Here is a 12,232-nt window from a genome sequence, read left to right as displayed (position 1 = left end):
CCAGGCACCTCTGGGGTTCTGGTTTCCTATTGTTCTGGCCCAAGGCTGCTCCTCTGATTAGAGGGAGAGGACTTGTGGGTTCTAGTTGTGTCTGGCACCTTCACACTTAGGAATGTCTGAGGGCCTGAGAAGCTGGGGTCTTGGGGACAGGCATCAGGGGGTCAGGCAAAGGACTGTAGTCACTAGGGTAACTTACCAGGTGCTGAGGCCACTGCCTGGCAGACCTACGGCCCCAGGATGGTCCATGGAGACCTTGAGGCACTGGACAAGGACTAGGAAGGAGTTCTGAAGATACTGGTCTCCTTGTTGGCTGCCGGCTAGGGTCCTTGCCACCCTGCCCCCCCACAAACTCTGACAATGCGTTGGTGGGGGAAAGGCACTACCACGTGTTCCTGCCTTCACTTCTGGATCGGCATATCACCTCCTCTGCAAAGGTGGGAGTGTAAGAGGGCTGGATTTAGGACCTCTCGGGCTGTGTGGGGTCTGGCTGCTCCATCTCTCCCCCATCTCCCAGCGATAGGAGTCTTCCAGAATTAGCAGCAGCTGGGCCATGTTGAGAGCTGGGGATGGGAATGGAGTCCCCAGAAGCTCCTGGAAGACAGTGCTGCCTGACCTGGACAAGGATGTGGAGAATAGGGGCGGCTGTGTGCCCGCCTGCCCACCCATTCCTCCAGATGGAGCCTGCGGCAGAGGCAGCCTGTGCCAGCCTCCTCTCTGAGCTGCTGTGGCCCAGGGAGGTGCTGCCAGCTCTGTGCAGGGAGGAAGCTGGCTTCTTCTGGCCAGCCTGAGGTCATGCCTGCCTGGCAACCCCACGCACAGTCTTTGTGGCGTGCAGAGGTTGGTCCCTTGAAGGGTACTGCGAGGCAGTCCTAGAGATCAGTGCAGGGGGCATTGTTACTATGAACACCCCTCCTGGGCCATGTGGCATTTCCCTGGGCTCAGCTCTGTGAGTTTCTCGGAGAACCTGCATGAGGATGATGCTTGGCCCCGTCAGTAGTCCTCACTTAGTAAATGTTGGAAGCTTAAATGAGACCTAGAGAGGAAGAATGACTTGTCCAAGGTCACCTAGCAGCTGAGTGGGAGGGCCAGCACTAAGGCACCCAGGTCTTCTACCCTTGGTTTGAGGTTCCTGCAGCCTGGATACCTGCTTCCCCATCGCTGTGGCTGTTGCCTACACAGGTCTTGGACAGAGACTGGGCATTCTAGCCTGGAGCTTGAGGCCAACCTTTAGGAGGGGGTCTCACATTGGCCTCCTGAAAAGGTCAGGCTGCCTCACAGATAATGGGCCAGAGCTGAGGCAATGGGCAGCCAGCAGCCCTTGACCTTGGGAGTATCCAGAGCCAAGAGGATGCTGGAGGCCAAGCGATATTCTGGGTCTGAGCCTGCAGAGAAAGTGGATAGGGTCTCTTGACTGGACTGTGCTGTTAGCTCCAACGTGGACTTCTCTGTGAGCCTCTCTGGGCTTCTGTATCCCCATTTATTAAAAGGGGATGAAAATCTCCACCTGGAGTAATATCAGTGATCAGTAAAATCAGGATGATGGCATTTACTGAGCAGTTACCTTGGGCTAGTACTTTGCCTCATCTCACAGCAGCCCTATCAGGTATTATCCACTCTGTACAAACGAGAAACTGCAGCTCAGAGAGGTTGTGTCACCTGCCTGAGGTTACACAGCTGGAAAGTGTGGGGCTGTCTGGATCCGGAGCCCCTCGTTCTCCGTGGCGATATGTCTGGGGCGGTATCTGGATGTGCCAGGTTGGTGTCCAGCAGAGTCACAGCTGGTCAGCCACAGCTGATGTGCTGGGGCTGGTCCAGCTAGAGTGCTCTGTGTTGGGTCTGGTGGGACAAAGGCAGTTCTGTGGCCCAAGTGCTTCTGATGTCCGGAGGGATGGGGCAGTGGGATACTCGTGAGGAGCCCTGACAGAGTGGCTGCCTTGGCTTTCTGCTTCCTGGCCAGGGTTCCCTAGAAGAGGGCTGCTCTGGGCTCCCTGCCCCCATTGGCTCTCTGGGAAGACTGGTTGGCTTTCAGTCTAGTTAGCCCCCATGTTCACCCAGCCCTACCCCTTCTGCATTGCTGGGACCCTAATAACCTGAAAACACAAGGGTGGGAATGCAGGGTACCAGGTGGGATGGGGACAAGGAGGCGCTTCTAGGGCGGGTGGCTTGGGGATGAGAATAGGAACAGCCAGCATTTACTGAGCACCTACGACATGCCAGGCCCTGTTCAAAGGGCTGACCCATACAACTCATACAATTTTCACAAAACCCAGTGAGGTAGGAATGCTTCTTCCCATTTTACACATTGAGGGAACTGAGGCTTACAGGCAAGGGAAAGGCAGTTGCTCAGGGTCACATGGGTAGGTCATGGGGGAGCCCCGATTTCAATCCAGGCGGAGTAGGCCAAAGCCACGTTCCCAGTGGCCATGCCAGCAGCCTGTAGTGTCTTCTCAGAGGCCCAGTTTTGTGCAAAATTGGAAAAACGTTCTCTGGGTATATGTCCTGTAGGCCCCCTGTTGTGTCCAAGGAAACATCCTTCTTTTCAGGGGGCTCACAGTCCGGCTGGAGAAGCGCAGATAGGACGTGGGGAGGTGAAGAACCAGCTGTTCCATAGGCTAAGCATGGATTCCTATTTTGGTGATCAGGGAAGGCTTCCTGGAGCCTGTGCCCTGGGCACCAAAGGCCAAGTAAAATTTCAGTGGCTGTGAGGAGGGGTCCCCACTCCCCAGGTCAGAGGGGAAGGAAGTAGAGTTGCCTCTGAAGAAGAGTGGGTGCTCTGGGACTCCTGGGGCAGGTGGGGCAGGAGGGCTGGGTGCACTGGGAGGTGACTCAGAAAGCCGGCTTGGGGCTGGGTCTTTGGCAAGGTTCTGGAATCCACCAGGCCTAAGCTCTTGTCACACAACTCCACTGTGTACCAGCCACGTGCCCTCGGGCCCATTACTTAGCTAGCCCGAGCCTCAGTTTCCTCATCTGTAAAACAGGGATAAACACACCTGTCTTCTCGAGGCCACGTGTGGTGGTGGTTATGTAAAGGGGCCTAACGTGGTCCTGGCACATCCCAGGGACTCAGGAAACACGACTGCTCTCTCCCCTCAGTCTCTCTCAAATGCCAGGCTAAGATGTTTCCACTTGACAGGAGCCTGGAGGCTCCGGGAGCCTTGGTAGGTCTGCACGGGGCTTGCATGCACTGGGGCATGACAGAAGTGTTCCGGAAGGTCCCTTTGCCAACTGCAAGAACCACGAGGAAGGGCGGGACTGCAGCCTTGTGGGAGAAACGTCAGCCCCGTGGACTGGGAGGGCGGGTGAGGGAGGAAGGTTGACAGTGCACTGAGATGTCCTCTCTCCTGGGGGGCGGGGGGCTCAGCTGGTGGGCTGGGGCAGGCCGCAGGGGTTGTGAATTGGGTTTGAGGCCTCACGGGCTGGAGATGAAGAACTGTCTCCCTTCAGTCATTCCGAAGGCTGCCTGGCATCTTTTTGTGCATCTGGCTTTTTTTTTTTTTTCCCTTTTGAATAATTTCCTTTGGATGAATCCCCATCAGAGCTTCCTGTATAATAGCAGTAAATTGGGACTAAGTGCCCAACAATAGGAAGATGATTGAGAGCGTTTTGGAACATCCAGTGGATAAAATAATATACAGCCATGAACAGCCACAGAAATACTTACTCTTACAGCATATGGAGTGGGGCACTTGGGAAGCTCCTTCGCATCCTTAATTCATTTCACGTCTGTGTGACCCAGGTGGGACAGGGTTAGATTCTGCCCGTTTGCGAGGAGATTCAGGTTAGGTTCTAATCTCCTTGAGGGCAGGGTTCATGTTTAATTCATTGTTCTATCCACCGCATATAGCTCAGTGATTTGCAAATGCTTGTCTGGTGAAAGAATTGATGGAAGGAACAAAGCAGAGGGGAGTTGGCTTGTCCAAGGTCATATAGGCTGGAAGACCCAGGACCTGTCCTCCTCATCTCTACCCGGTCCATGCTTACTCATCGCTCAGTAGCTGTGCAGGGGAAGTAGGGTGAAGGGGTTCCTAGCCAAGGGCTTGGGACGTACACAGACCAGGGCTTCAGTCTACTTTCCAGCCTTCTGAGCTTCCAGGCTTTGGCAGATTGATCTTTTAAGCCTCACTTGCCCCATCTGCAATATGGACAGTCCAAGAATCTGCTTTTGGGGTTGTTGTCAAGATTAAATGATTTCAGGCATGTAAAACTCTTAACACTGTAACTAGCATGTAGTCAAGCACCCATGAATATTAGCTGTGATGATAACGATTTAATAAGGGGGAAGTATTTCTGATACAATTAATGTTAAATGGAAAAAAAACCCTGTAAAATTAGGAGCACTCAGATTGAAGTGGTGTAGAATTAGGGATGACTAGAGATAACAGATTGGGAAAGAACAGGCAGAAATGGAGTTACAGCAAATATGATAGGAGGTCAGTAAGACTGATCAAAACAGATCTTCTAAAAATACTTTTTATTTTTCTTATTTTTATTTTTTTAAAAGATTTGATGTATTTATTTGACAGAAAACACAAGTAGGCAGAGAGGCAGGCAGAGGTGGAGGGGGGGGAAGCAGGCTCCCTGCCACGCAGAGAGCCCAATGAGGGCCCCACTGAGGGTTTTTTTTGTTGTTGTTTTTTAAAAGATTTTATTTATTTGAGAGAAAGCGAGAGACAGCACGAGCAGAGGGGGAGGGACAGAAGGAGAAGGAGAAGGAGAAGTAGGATCTCCCCTGAGCAGGGAACCCTGATCTAGGACTCGATCCCAGGACCCTGGGATCATGACCTGAGCTGAAGGCAGGCACTCAACTGACTGAGCCACCCAGGTACCTCTGTTCCTTAATTTTAATTAGAAAAGAAATATGTGAAAAGTCCTAATAATTCAGAAGTGTATTCTCCCTTTGTCTCCCCAACCAAAATTCTTCTGTCCAGCAGGACCCAATGATAACAGTGTGCTGTGTGTCCCTCAGGGTATTTTCTGTGCCTACATAAGCACACAAACCAGAATGGGGCCATAAATTGCATCATTGTTTTACAACTTGCATTTTTTCACTTAACTCTCTATCAGCATCTTTCCGTGTAGATATATATAAAATCTATAGCAAAAATTTTCACAAGTGTGTTATACTTTTATAATTCACTTTTTAAAAAGAATTTATTTATTTGAGAGAGAGAGAGCGAGCAAGTGCTCATAAGCGGGGAGAAGGGCAGAGGGAGCGGGAGAAGCAGACTTTCCACTGAGCAGGAGCCGGACATGGGGCTCCACATGGGGCTCAGATCGTGATCTGAGTGAAGGCAGCCGCTTACTGACTGAGCCACCCAGGTGCCCCAGTCCTATCATTTGTTTTTAGAGGGGTAAATCCTGGGGTGCCTGGGTGGCTCAGTCAGTTAAGTATCAGACTCGGTTTCAGCTCAGGTCATGCTCTGCCCCTCCCCCCACTCACTCGCAGGTGCGCTTTCTCACTCTGTCTCTCTCAAATAATAAATAAATCTAAAGGGGTAAATTCCAGGTAATTTGGCCAAGGCCCTGTTGATAGACATTTAAAGTTGCTCCCAATTTTACTCTATTCTAAATGATACTGACAATGAACTCTAATAGCGTTTGAACAATTGAAGAAAATGAAATGAGAGAGAGTCAGAAACGAGCATGAGGGTTGGCCAGGGTGGGGGGGCTCTACAGATCTGCTGCTCCCCACTTCAGCCCCTGCTTCTCAGCAGAGCTGAGAAGGGCAAGGACCTTGAGGGGGCTGGGTTGCTTGGAGGAGACCCTGTCTTTGTCACTCTCAAAGGGTGAGGATGTCCCAGGGAAACCCCTTCTGTCAGTGGACCCAGTATGGAGCTCACCTGTGGAATTTCCAAATTCTCTTTGGATGCTTTAAGCTGCTGCAGGAGTCCAGCTGCTGCCTACACCCTGAGCATCCTCGGAAAAGTTTGTTGCCTTCTCTGGACCTCGCTTTGCCCGTCTGTATGGTTGTGACAACCTTACTGACAAGAGCCAACGTTGCCACTCATTGTCTGCTCTCTGGCGACACACGGTGCCAGAGGGAGCTTCTTGTGCATTCTCGCATTTATTTCTCACAACATGCCTTTGAGGCATAGGGCTTGTTATTCTCATTTTACAGGCTCACACTGGCTCTCAGGGAGGTCCAGTAACTTGCCCAAGGTCCTCAAGCCAGGATTCAAACTCTCGTCTAGAGCCTGTGTTCCTCACTGCTGTTTCTACATTCCCTCTCACCCGCCGCTGATCGGTGAGGACCAAGCGAAATGATAATTATAAAAGGATTCTTTAAATTGTAAAGCACCCACATGTGGGAGGGGTTGGTACTGCTGTTATTATTTCTACATCCAGAGCAACCGTAGCTTGGTTACATGGTTGACAGTGGAGTTTGTGGGATGTAGCAGGATTGAGGGGGAAGAGTGCGGGACTGTCAGCCAGCAGAGCTGGGTCTTCGTTCTGGTTCTACTTGAACTGGTGAGCTTCATGACCTTGGCCAGCCAAGCTGGCCTGAGGGATAAGCCCATCTGCCCCGGGTGGCCCTTGTGCAGCTCAAATGAGACAAAGCCTGGCTCACAGCCAGCTCACTGCCTGGCGTTCAGAGGATGCCCCGGTACGGGGAGGTCTCTGGCTGTCTCTGCAGCCAGCCGTGTGGTCCGGGCAGGAGGTCTTTCTCCTTTCTGATGCCATTGCTCTGCAGGTCTGGGCAGGTCATGTGGTCCCCCAGCCCACAACTGCACATCAGCCTATGGCTACTTGGCGGCATGGAGCCAGTGCCCACGGGTGGCAGCCTCTTCACGTTGCTTGGTTTTATTTAATGCGGTGCCGACAAATCGCCCTGTTCCTGTTGCTGCGGACAGAGCTGAGCAGCGCTGCTGACCACGGCAGGCCCAGCTCCCCTCTTGACCCCACCTGTCTCTGTTGGGGGCTCCTGGGCCTTGGCTGCGAGGGTAGCACCGGGCCCCAGAGGCCGCTCTCTCAGCCTGCACCCTCCCCACCTTGTGGCAGGCAGATATGTCATTCATACCCACCCCGAGGTCGTCACTTCAGGAAGGGAATGTTCTGTACTGGGGAAATCCCAGTGGGCAGGGGCAGCATCTCTAGAGGGGAAGAGTAAGTCTTCATAGGCTCACCTCTCTTGTGTTTTTTTCTTTTCATTCTTCTCTTTTTCTTTTCTGATTCCAAAAGTAATACATGTTCATAGTAGAAAAAGGATGAAACCTGGAGAACCCCCAAAAAAGCCGAAAGAAAAGTCTGTAATTCTGTCTCCAAGGGAATGCTATTATTCACATCTCTGCCTTGAGACTTAATGCTAACGATGAGGGCATCTAATATTTCTTAGGCCCTCATGGTGGGTTTTGACACGTATTAAGTACTTATGACCTGGTTCGAGTGTCACAGTAAATAGGCAAGATAATCATCGTGAATTTTACAAATCAGGACACTGAGGCGCAGAGACGTTACAAGACTTGTTCCCAGTCTCCTTATTGCCCCTTTCGTCCCTAACCACGAGGTGACGCTGCCTTTTCCCAATTTCTTCTCCCCTCCCTCTTTAATTCCTTTATCTGTTTAGTTTATCAGTCAGATTCTGACAGAAGCAGAATTCCACTCAGATGCTTACACTGAGGAGATGTTAATAAAGGTGTGGGCAGGATTAACCCACAGGGGCACCCCACAACATAACAGCGACAGAAGCGGTTTCCTCCCTTCGGCCTGAATGAGCAGACGGTGGGAATAGTGTTACCAGAACTCGGTGATGGCTGGGTCTGTGCAAGGAGCGGACCCAGGGGGCCTCAGCCACTGCCAGAACCACAGAGAAGGAAATTGGGAAGACGTTCCCCAACTTCTCTCTTCTTCCACTCTTGAACCAGTACCTCTCATTGGCCAAACCCAACTGGACGTTAGCAGGCAAGGGAGCTCCATCCAAGAGCCAGTCCAAGAGGTCAGCCTCCCGATTCTTTGAACAGGGCATGAATCTGGAGGTACAAATGGAGACTGACAGCCAGGAGATGTGTTTGCATGGCGATGGGGGAGAAGTGACCCCCGATTTCACAAAAAGAAAGAAGAGTTATCTTGGTAACTGTGGTTATTGAAAACCAGAGTCTCACTTGCTTCCTGGCATTCTCTTGGTGTCGTCCACGTCCTGTCCATTTCTCTCTCTCTTTGTTCCTGCCTTCCATTAGTTCCTCCCTGGTTCGGAATTCCCAAGAAGGCCTGGGTAAAAGTTGCCAGTGTGCAAGATTTAGAAGAGAGCCTTACTGGCTTGGGAGCCATTATCATGACCATGGACACACAGGGCTGTGTGTGCCCTCGTGTTGTCCCCCTGCTGTGTATGTGCTTGCAAAGACATGCTTCTGGTATACACAAGCATCTGGAATATCCTCTCCCTAAATTATATGACTTCAACTTTTTTAAAAATTTATTTTTTAAAATTTAAATTCAGTTAATTAACATGTAATATATTATTTGTTTAAGGGGTACAGATCTGTGATTCATCAGTTTTATATAATTCCCAGTGCTTATTACAACCCATACCCTCCCCAATGTCCATCACCCAGTGACCCCATCCCTCCACACCCCGTGCCCTCCAGCAACCCTCAGTTTGTTTCTTGATTAAGAGTCTCTTAAGCTTTATGACTTCACCTTTTTTATCTCAAAGTTTGTTCATTCTCTGTGATGTCCTTTACATGGCCCTGCCCTGAAGTGACAGGGTAGGGGCTCTCATCCCTGTTTGGCAGATGAGGAAGCTGTTGCTCAGAATGGGGAAGTGACTTGCCCAAGGCCCATCAGGTAGGCGGTGGCAAAACTGAAGCAAGATACTTTGGTCCTGACTTTTTTTTTTTTTTGAGAGAGAGTGTAGATAGCAGATGGGGAGGGATAGAGGGGGAAGAAGAGAGAGAATCTTAAGCTGGGCATGAGCCTGACCTGGGACTTAACCTCAGGACCCTGAGATCCTGACCTGAGCTAAAATCCAGAGTCAGACGCCTAAATGACTGAGCCATCCCCCGGTGGTCCCCATACTGAATTCCATCTTCCTAGTGTATTTGCCTTTCACTCTTGGAAGTTTTCCTTCAGCCAACCTCCCCCCTTGGAGAAATTCGTACAGCCTTCCCACCCCCACCCCCACCCTCTGAGACTGCTGAAATGCCCTATAGTGGGGTGGACTTTGGAGTCAGAGAGACTTAACACAGCCTTATGACCTTGGGCAGATCAGCATGCGTCTTTTGGTTTGTGTGTCTCACCAGTAAACTAAGGGTGATAATATCAGGAGTTTGGATGGAAAAGTCAGGTGCTTAAGGTCTGATAAGTCATCAGGACAGACAGACTGGCTGGCGGGTAGCCAAAAAGGCTCCCGAGGTGAATGCAGCCCAGGTCTCTGTCCCCAGCTGAGTGCACTTAAAACTCGTTGGTCTCATTGGTGTTTTGTCTACCCATCATGCATGTGTTTGTCCGTTTGTCCATCCACCTATCCTCCTGACACCAGAACCCCTGGGTTTGAATTTTGGCACTGTTATGCACTAGTGTATGATCTCAGACAAGTTCCTTAACTTCTCGGTGCTCCAAATCCTTCTTTTACAAAATAGAGATAATAAAAGTACCTATTCTAGGTTATTGTGAAGGTTAAATGGTTTAATTGACGTAAAGTGCTTAGATCAGTGCTGGGCAAATAGTAGACTCTATGAATGTTAGCTTTGTTGGTATTTATCAAGAATTGCCCTAAGTCCTGGGGATAATGGCAGTTGAGATGGCTAACATTTGGTCTTATGGAGTTTCTATTTCAGAGGAATAGAAATAAATAAGTAAAACGAATTATGTTTCATTTGTGATAGTTACTATGAAAAAAAAACCCCAGCATGGTTTCTTAATGGGTACAGAGTTTCTGTTTGGGGTAATGAAAATTTTAGAAAATAGACGGTGGCTATTGTTGCACGAATGTAATTAACATTGTGGAATAGTTACACTTAAAAATGGTTAAAATGGCAAAAACCGAACCAAACCAAATCTAAAACCGAGCATGCTGTTACCAGAAAAAAAGGGGGGGACCCATTTTACTTATTTATTTATTTTGAAAGATTCTGTTTATTTATTTAGAGAGAGTGCAAGAGCAGGGGGAGGGGCAGAGGGAGAAGGGAGAGAGAATCTGAACCAGACTCTGCTCTGAGCATGGAGCCCAATGCGGGGCTCAATCTCATGATCTTGAGATCATGACCTGAACCCAAATCGAGAGTTAAACATTGAACCGACTGAGCCACTAAGGCACCCCAGAAGAAAGACCCACTTTAGGCAGAGGGGTCAAGGGGCACTGGATTGAGGTATAAAGGGCAAGAGCTGCCATGTCAAGAGATGGGACAAGCCCCTGTTCACCCAGAAGGACCGTTAGGGCAAAGCCCCACGCCAGGGGTAGGCCTGATGCAGTGGAAGGCAGAAGGAGAGCCAGTCGGCCAGGCTCACAGTGATGGTGGGAACTGATGCTATGGCCCTAAGCAGGGATCTTTTAACTTTGGTGAGGAGTTTGTGTTTTATTTTGATGCTAAGTCATTGAAGGCTTTAAGGAGGGCATCTGAGCAAATGGACAGCACAGGGAATGTAGTCACGGGTACCATGATAGTGTCGTTCGGTGACTGATGGTAGCTACACCGGGTGTCGTGAGGTGTAGACTTGTCCATTCACTGTGCTGTATGATGGAAACTAACGTAGCATCGTGTGTCAACTATACTTGAATTACAAAAAATAAAGAGAGCATCCATTTGGAGTTTTGGAAAAATCCACGGGCGGCCCCAGAGACTCCATGAAAGAGGCCGGGTGGCCATGTGGGCATGGCCTGACCGTGGCTGGGACCTGTGCAGTGGCTGTGGGATGGAGAAAAAGAACGAAGCCAAGGTCCTGGATTCAGAGATGCTGACTCATGCTAACCCTGGCCATAGGGCCTGATGTATAAACCAGCTGATTCATTTTTAATGAGTTGGTGCAATGACAGGCCAAGTGGATATTGCGTTGCCCGGGCGAGGACATTTTCTCGCAGCAGGACGCCCAGATGGCAAGCCACGGGGCCCCTGGAGGGCGAGCCAGGGGAGCCAGCCAGAGCTTGCGCAGCTAAAGAGCATCAGCTGCCGACAGCCTTCTGGACTGGCCTCCGCCACACTGGCCTGACAGGGCTGGTGTGGGCGCCGTCCACATTTACTTCTCTGGCTGACCTTTCTCTCTCTGAATCCTGTGCATTGGGGTTTTCATATGTCCGCGCCATCCAATCCGTCTGGCCTTGCTGGCCTCTGCCTCCTGGAACATCTCCTTCTCCATGTGTTCTGGGCTGGCGCTTCTGAACTCCTGCTTCTCAGACCACTCCCTGCTGCGGCTTCTTGGTACTATTTGTAATTATAGACCCTCTCAGCGTTGTTTTATTAGGTGCATACCATGTTAAGTGCTCTCTCTAGGTTATGGTCCTGAACCTCTACCACCACGCTCAGAGGGAGGGGGGAGTATCTCCATTTTATAGATGAGATGACTGAGGCTCACAGCATTGAAGTCACTTGCCCACAGTCACAGAGTGAGCCAGTTGGGGATGCCAGGCTTTGGGTCTGGGTCTGCCTGGCCTAGGTCTGCCAACCCCCCTGCCCTGGTACTCCTGTGAGGAGTCCATGAGAGGCCGGTGTCAAATCCCTGACCGTGGGCCTGGCCCCCAGCAGCATTCCATGATGCGAGTCTTGCCCTTTCTAGCAAAGTAACTTTTGTGACTCTTCCAAGGCAACCTCCTCCACCCCCAGTTCACTCCAACCCGTCCAACCTGCCAGGCCGTTTGGAGCTCACCTTTATAGGCTTCTTGTTCTGAGGTGTCAGGACGTCAAAGCCTCCTGTCTGTCCTCTGCGTGGGCCTACTTGTTCCCATCTCTAGGCATTTGCCCCCATGGTGACTCAGCCCAAATGCCCTGAGTCTGAATTCCCCCTTTTGGCAAATTTTAACTCGTCCTCACCCCCCCTTCCCCACTCCCTACCCTATAAGCCCTCCTTTGGGTACTCTGGATAGTACTCCTGATCGCCAACTCCCTAGAATCTTCTAGAGGCTGAAACGTCCAATGGCAAATCGAAATCACATCCTGCCTGGGTATTTAACTTTTCTGGGGGAGCATCATCTCCCCGTGTTGCAGTGAGCTCCAAAGAACCAGGCGCACGTGCTTCCTCTGGGGTCCCCCCAGTGCCCAGCTGGCCAGGCTGCCCAGCTGGCTCCCTCAATCGCTACTGGCCT

At 50.7% G+C, this 12,232-nt stretch overlaps 1 protein-coding gene across 16 annotated transcripts in view; it reads left to right on the top strand.

Moving 5' to 3' along the window:
- The window catches only part of EPB41L1 (erythrocyte membrane protein band 4.1 like 1), a 122,292-nt gene that overhangs the window by 52,803 nt on the left and 57,257 nt on the right, over window positions 1-12,232 (top strand). The window lies entirely within an intron of this gene.

Source organism: Neovison vison, chromosome 8, assembly GCF_020171115.1.
Source record: "Neovison vison isolate M4711 chromosome 8, ASM_NN_V1, whole genome shotgun sequence".
NCBI lineage: Eukaryota > Metazoa > Chordata > Mammalia > Carnivora > Mustelidae > Neogale > Neogale vison.
This window is presented reverse-complemented; position numbering and strand designations above follow the sequence as displayed.